We start from the raw sequence: 5582 nt of genomic DNA on the forward strand, positions 1-5582 counted from the left end.
AAAAAAAAAAAAAAAAAAAAAAAAAAAAAAAAGAAAGGAGAAAAGAAAAAGAAAAGAAACGAAAGACCTTAAGACCATTTGGATATTTTTTGCCCAAATGGGTATATTTTTCCTCTGCCTCCCAAAGTGTTGGGATTACAGGCATGAGCCACCACACCCGGCCTCTTAAGACCATTTGGATGTTAGTTTAGCATCCTTCTTGAACTAGTTTAAACAAATTGCTATACTTACTGGATGCTTATTGTATATCAAGATCTGTTTTAAGAACTTGACACAATCTAATTTAATCCTCACCATAGCTCTATGGAGTACACACTATTTTCACTTTATACATTTTATTTATTTATCTATTTATCTATCTATTTATTTATTTATAGAGACAGTGTCTTGCTCTGTCAACCAGACTGGAGTGCAGTGGTGCGATCATAGCTCACTGCAGCCGCGACCTCCTGGACTCAGGTGATCCCACTCAACCTCCTGAGTAGCTGGGACTACAGGTGCATACCACCACACCAGGCGAATTTTCCTTCTTTTTTGTAGACTCAGGGTCTTGCTATGTTGCCCAGGCAGGTCTCAAACTACTATCTTCAATCGATTCTCCTGCCTCGGCCTTCCAAAGTGCTGGAATTACAGGCATGAACCACCATGTCTGGGCCGGAAGAGACACTTATCATCCACTTTTTTTTTTTTTTTTTTGAGATGGGGTCTCACTCTGTCACCCAGACTGGAGTGCCGTGGTGTGAACATGGTTCACTGTAGCCTCCACTTCTTGGGCTCAATTGATCGTCCCACCTCAGCCCCCCAAGTAGCCGAGACCACAGACGCATGCCACCTCTCCTGGCTAACTTAAAAACAAAGTTGGCCGGGTGCGATCGCTCACGCCTGTAATTCTAGCACTTTTGAAGGCTGAAGCAGGTGGATCACCTGAGGTCAGAAGTTCAAGACCAGCCGGGCCAACATGGAGAAACCCCTGTCTCTACTAAAATACAAAAATTAGCCAGGCACGATGGCAGATGCCTATAATCCCAGCTACTCAGGATGTTGAGATGGCAGAATCACTTGAACCCGGGAGATGGTGGTTCCAGTGAGCTGAGGTCACACCACTGCACTCCAGCCTGGGCAGCTGAACGAGACTCTGTCTCAAAAAAAAAAAAAAGAAAAAAGTTGGCTGGGCACAATGGCTCATGCCTGTAATCCCAACACTCCAACACTTTGGGAGGCCAGGGCAGGCGCATCACTTGAGGTCAGGAGTTCAAGACCAGCCTGAGCAACATATAGTGAAACCCTGTTTCTACTAAACAAATATAAAAATTAGCTGGGCATGGTGGCACACTTCTGTAGTCCCAGCTACTCAGAAAGCTGAGGCAGGAGAATCGCTTGAACCCGGGAAACAGAGGTTGCAGTGAGCCGAGATGGTGCCATTGCACTCCAGCCCGGGCCACAGAGAAAGACTCCGTCTCTCAAAAACAAAACAAAACAAACAACAAACAAACAAACAAAATGTTTTGTAGAGATGGGGTCTCACTCTGTCACCCAGGCTGGAGTGCAGTGGCATGAACATGGTTCACTGCAGCCTCCACGTTCTGGGTTCAAGTGATCCTCCCACCTCAGCCTCCCGAGTAGCTAGGACCACAGACGTGCACCGCCTCATCTGGCTTACTTAAACAAACAAACAAACAAACAAACAAACAAACAAACATGTTTTATAGAGACGAGGTCCCACCATGTCAGCCAGGCTATCTTCCACATTTTATACATGAATAACTGAGACAAGGGAGGGTTAAGTAGCGTACTCAAGGTTCCATGGTAAGTGGTTGGTGTTCAAATATTGATTGAACTCCAGTAAACATGCATTTAACTCTGGGGTCGGTATGTCATTCATAATAATTTATTGTGACCAAAGTTATGAAACAGGTGTCTGTCTTGTTTATTCTACCTCCTTCTCACATACATGCACAATCTAAATATCAATTTCCTGAGGAAGAGATTTGCATTGACTTCTGTTCTTTAAAAGCGCAGGGGTGGCTGGGCGCGGTGGCTCACGCCTGTAATCCCAGCACTTTGGGAGGCCGAGACGGGTGGATCACCAGGTCAGGAGATCAAGACCATCCAGGCCGACACGGTGAAACCCTGTCTCTACTAAAAATACAAAAAAAATTAGCCAGGCGAAGTGGCGGGCGCCTGTAGTCCCAGCTACTTGGGAGGCTGAAGCAGGAGAATGGTGAGAACCCAGGAGGCGGAGCTTGCGGTGAGCCGAGATTGCGCCACTGCACTCCAGCCTGGGCGACTGAGGGAGACTCTGTCTCAAACAAAAGAAAAAAAAAAAAAAAAGCGCAGGGTTGCTCAGGCACAGTCGTACCAGTGGCTAACACGAGATCAGCTGTTTCTCTACCTCTCTCAGCTTGATTTTCTCTACATCTCTAGTCTTTAACTCCACAAAATATTTCTTGAGTTTCCAGGCCCTGTTCTATATGCTGGGGATACAGCAAAGAACAAAAGGGTAAAAAAAAAATCCCTGCCTGAGGCTGGGTGCGGTGGCTCACAGTTGTAATCCCTGCACTTTGGGAGGCTGAAGTGTGCAGATCACGAGGTCAGGAGATCGAGACCATCCTGGCGAACACGGTGAAACTCCGTCTCTACTAAAAATACAAAAAAATTAGCCGGTCTGATGAAAGACCAATTACTAGCACACAACATGCTCCTTATTTATTTATTTATTTATTTATTTATTTATTTATTTATTTATTTATTTTTTTGAGACGGAGTCTTGGTCTGTTGCCCAGGCTGGAGCGCAATGGCAAGATCTCGGCTCATTGCAACCTCCGCCTCCCGGGTTCAAGCAATTCTCCTGCCTCAGCCTTTTGAGTAGCTGGGATTACAGGCGCGTGCCACCATGCCTGGCTAATCTTTGTATTTTTAGTAGAGACAAGATTTCACCATTTTGGTCAGGCTGGTCTCAAACTCCTGGTCTCGTGATTTGCCCGCCTTTTCCTCCCAAAGTGCTGGGATTACAGGCGTGAGTCACCGTACCTGGCCGCTCCTTTACTGGGCGTGGTGGCGGGTGGCTGTAGTCCCACTTATTCGGAAGGCTGAGGCAGGAGAATGGCATAAACCCGGGAGGCAGAGCTGGCAGTGAGTGGAGATCGCGCCACTGCACTCGAGCCTGGGCAACAGAGCGAGACTCCGTCTCCAAAATAAATAAATAAATAAATAATAACTGGGTGTGGTGGCAAGTGCCTGTAATCCCAGCTACCTGGGAAGTGGAGGCAGGAGAATCACTTGAACCCGGGAGGCGGGGAGTTGCAGTGAACCGAGATCCTGCCATTGCACTCCAGCCTGGCCAACAAGAGCGAGACTCCACACACACACAAAAATCCCTGCCTGGCTGGGCTCAGTGGCTCATGCCAGTAATCCCAGCACTTTGGGAGGCTGAGGCAGGGGGAATCACTTGAGGTCAGGAGTTTAAGACAAGTCTGGCCAACACAGCAAAATCCCGTTTCAACTAAAAATACAAAAAAATTAGCTGGATGTGGTGGGACACACCTGTAGTCCCAACTACTCTGGAGGCTGAGGAAGGAGAATCGCTTGAATCCGGGAGGCGAAGGCTGCAGTGAGCCAAGATTGCATCATTGCACCCCAACCTGGGCGACAGAGGGAGACGCCATCTTAAAAAAAAAAAAAAATGCCTGCTTTCATGGAGTAGTAAGTAGCAGCAAATCAATAACAAAACATCAAATGCATGTCAGGTGACAATAAGCACATTGGCTGCAAACAAAAACAAAAAACCCACCTTCTTAATAGCAACAGGGTGGGAGTATTGCTATTTTATTTCATTTTTATTTTTTTATTTTTATTTTTTTTTTAGACAGGGTTTCGATCTTGTTGCCCAGGCTGGAGTCTCAGCTCATTGCAACCTCTGCCTTCCAGTTTCAAGTGATTCTCCTGCCTCAGTCTCCTGAGTAGCTGGGATTACAGGTGCATGACACCATGCCAGGCTAATTTTTTTTTTTGAGACGGAGTCCTGCTCTGTTGCCAGGCGCCAGGCTGGAGTGCAGTGGCACCATCTCGGCTCACTGAAACCTCTGGCTCCTGGGTTCAAGCGATTCTCCTGCCTCAGCCTCCCAAGTAGCTGGGATTTACAGGCATGGACCACCACCCCCAGCTAATTTTTGTATTTTTGGTAGAGATGGGGTTTCACCATGTTGGCCAGGATGGTCTCGATCTCTTGACCTCATGATCTGCCCTCCTTGACCTCCCAAATTGCTGGGATTACAGGCGTGAGCCACCGCACCCAGCCTACGTCTGGCTAATTTTTGTATTTTCAGTAAAGACGGGGTTTCACCATGTTGGCCAGGCTGGTCTCGAACTCCTGACCTCATGATCCACCTGCCTCAGCCTCCCAAAGTGCTGGGATTATAGGCGTGAGCCACTGCACCCAGCCAATTATTAATTTTTGATCAGAGTCTCACTCTGTTTGTTGCCCAGGCTGGAGTGCAGTGGTACGATCTTGTCTCACTGCAATCTTCATCTCCCAGATTCAAGCAGTTCTCCTGCCTCAGCCTCCTGAGTAGCTGGGGTTACAGGCTCACGCCACCATGCCTGGCTAATTTTTGTATTTTTAGAAGAGATGGGATTTCACTATGTTGGCCAGGCTAGTCTCGAACTCCTGACCTCAAGTGCTTTGCCTGTATTGGCCTCCCAAAGTGCTGGGATTATAGGCGTGAGCCACTGGGCCCAGCCCAAGAGAATAAAAATGTGGGTGGTAAAATTTTTTTTCCGAAAATTCATAAATGAAAATCTCACATATTATACATCCTGTCCAGGAGCATGGCCTAGCACTGTGCAAACACTCAACTGCTGGTCGTTATAAGGATTATTATTGGTTGGCTTCAGTGGCTCATGCTGGTAATCCCAGTAGTTGAGAGATGGAGGCTGGAGGATTGCTTAAGCCCAGGATTTCAAGACGAGCCTGGACAACATAGTGGGATCCCATCTCTACAAAGAATTTTAAAAATGAGCCAGGTGTTGTGGGAAGATTGCTTCAGTACAGAGGCTGCAGTGAGCTATGATTGTGCCACTGCACTGCAGCCTGGGTGACAGAGCAACACCCTGACTGAGGCAGAGTGAGAGAGAGAAAAGGAAGGAAGGAAAGAAGGAAGGAAGGAAGGAGAGAAAAAGAAGGAAGGAAGGAAAGAAAGAAAAAGAAAGAGGGAAGAAAGAAAAGAAGGAAGGAAAGAGAAAGAAGCAAAGAAAGAAGGAAGGAAGGAGAGAGAAAGAAGGAAAGAAAGGAAGGAAGGAGGGAGGGAGGAAGGGAAGGAAGGAAGAAAGGAAGGAAGGAAGGAGACAGAAAGAAGGAAGGAAAGAAAGAAACGAAAGGAAGGAAAGAAAACGAAAGGAATGAAAGAAAGAAAGAAAAGAAAGAGAGAAAGAAAGGAAAGAAAGAAAAATAAAGAAAGAGAGAAAGAAAGGAAAGAAAGAAAAAGAAAGAAAGAAAAGAAAGAAAGAAAGAAAAGAAAGAAAGAAAGAAAAGAAAGAAAGAAAGAGAAAGAAAGAAAGAAAAAGAAAGAAAGAAAGAAAGAAAG

General features: G+C 46.3%; 1 protein-coding gene across 1 annotated transcript in view; it reads left to right on the forward strand.

The window, feature by feature from the left end:
* The window catches only part of EPOR (erythropoietin receptor), a 16919-nt gene that overhangs the window by 959 nt on the left and 10378 nt on the right, over positions 1–5582 (forward strand). The gene's annotated exons all lie outside the window — the stretch shown is intronic.

Source organism: Piliocolobus tephrosceles, chromosome 21 (genome assembly GCF_002776525.5).
Source record: "Piliocolobus tephrosceles isolate RC106 chromosome 21, ASM277652v3, whole genome shotgun sequence".
In the NCBI taxonomy this organism is placed as follows: domain Eukaryota; kingdom Metazoa; phylum Chordata; class Mammalia; order Primates; family Cercopithecidae; genus Piliocolobus; species Piliocolobus tephrosceles.